Source organism: Stegastes partitus, unplaced genomic scaffold (assembly GCF_000690725.1).
Source record: "Stegastes partitus isolate 25-593 unplaced genomic scaffold, Stegastes_partitus-1.0.2 Scaffold2105, whole genome shotgun sequence".
NCBI lineage: Eukaryota > Metazoa > Chordata > Actinopteri > Pomacentridae > Stegastes > Stegastes partitus.
The window spans coordinates 42,663-44,930 of record NW_007579836.1 but is presented as its reverse complement, the minus strand read 5'-3'; positions in this window follow the sequence as shown (position 1 = coordinate 44,930).

Sequence of the window (2,268 nt, the reverse complement as noted above, 5' to 3'; positions counted from 1 at the left end):
GAGGTTTGTCTATTTTTAGTAGCTCCACAGGATTTTGAAGTTTACTCAAAAAACAATCAAACAAACAAAACAAAAACAAAAACAGCCTACCTTTTTTTCTTTTTTCTTTTTTTTTTGTCAATTAAAATTCTTTTCACCATCCAATAGACACCACAGGTAATCATTTACTATTTTGGAAACCAATGACACCTTTATTTTTTAAGCTTTCAGCTTCAGCTTCACTTTGTTGTATTCATATTAATTAAATGATATGTTTCTCTCTATCAAACTAAGAAACTTTATTCTGTGATTTGTTTGCAGTGGAAAGCTTTTCTTCGGTTTTTGCCCTTTTCAAATTGCAGATGTAAATGAAGTAAAACTGTTGGCAATGAATTACCATGATGTTACTCTCCAGCAGACAGCTTTTCAACACTGCATATTACATTAGTACTGAACTTAAGCAGTGGCTGTAAATGACTAATGGGTAATAGCTGCTTATCATCATATTGTCTTAAATGCCCCCAGGTCTCATAAAAATATAAATGTTTAAACATTTGTTGATATGGACATGCTACAGTCAGGAGCAACTCAGGAAATATTCCATATGGTTTGCAAAATGCACTGAAAATCTAGCAGTGGCAGACAAAATCCAAAAACTGTAACTCATTTTCAGAAACTTCTATTTTGGTGCTGTAGTCTAGAGTGTAGTTGAAAACTATGTCAATGTGGTAGAATTCTCCAGTTCATGTTAGTTATTATCTGGTGTGCAGTGGGAAACACAAGTACAGTTAACATTTTTGGTTAGGTGACTTTGTGGTTTTGTGGACTGTGGTGGATTGGGTGATTGTTTTGCAAAGTAGTCCAGGAAAAGAGATACTGCGGTGTATTTCAGAGGGAAAGTTCAACTATAGGCAAAACATCCACAGTTTATTCATTTATTGAAATTTATGTCCATGCGTGATAACAAGTAATCTTGCTGCAACAACTCGTGGTACAATGACACGTGGCTACCTCTTGCAATATTTAAGGAGTTACTTTAATGACAAACATAAAAAAATACAAAATCACATTCCCTAATGCATCCATGGGCACGATTATCTCTCTGCAGCAAATATTCTACCTTGAAACTGAAACATCTCCCCAATAAACAACACTGATATGACAGACACATATTTTGACGTGTGTATTTGGATAAGGCTTTTACAGTAAAATAATATCCAGCGAGGATGGATCTCAGGACTCAGAATTTATTAACTGTAGCTGATAATCCGTGACTGTGTGTTTGACAACTCACTTGTCTGAGCTGAAGAAAAGTCCGCCGTGTCATATACCGTTAGAAACTGATCGATCCTGTCTCCGTGTCGAGCATCACTTATAATTTCTTAGATGTATAATTACGTTACGACTGTGCTGTGTTCTCTTGTCTGCGTAAATGCACGCCCCTGTTTCGCTTTGGAGCTGTTCATATTCATCCTGCTGCTGTCTGATGCTGCAGGTACACATACATCCACAGAGCTGTTGCAGCCATCTAATGCTGCTTTCACTTGCCCTCGGACACCGGAGTTGCATTCACTGAAACCTGGGCATCGGAGTTTCAGTTAATTAACTTGATTTATGAGACCATGACCCCAGATTAGACTCGTTAAAAGTGAAATAATACGGTGCATCCTTAGAGCAATATCCTCGCGTGTCACGCAGTGATTTTATGTAATGTGTCAAACCATTTTGCTAAAGAGATTAGTGAGTCTCAGTAACTGTAGAAATCGTAAATAGTCAACTAGGTTTAAATGAAAATGTTTGTCCTTGTAGCAGAATGTCTGAACTCTTTAAAATATGTTTCTAAAATAAATGAAAGCCTAAATAGCTGACAACCTTTTTTCAGTACAGTTAAATTGTCAATTGAACTTCTTTGTGCTGCTGGACAGCCAGCGAACTACTGAAGAAAAATCTGCACACAAGACTTTCTTTTCTTGTATTTATGGAGGTTTCTTGTAATCAAACATGACAATTAGTAACTGTAACATACAGAAAAATGCGATTACTGTCTATATTGTACATGTGGTATGCCACACACAAACAGCTGGCTAATACACATGAAATACATCAGTAACTGCTCATGGAAACACCATCGAGTTTGCAAAACTTATTCAAAATAACAGTTTAAAACATTTGTGGCCTTTATATAAATGCTTTGTACACATAATACTCACAAAGACGAAAATTTCCAAAGGCTCAAACGTTTCAGAACCAACACAGTATATTTATGAGGTTTTTCAGACTTCGTTTCTG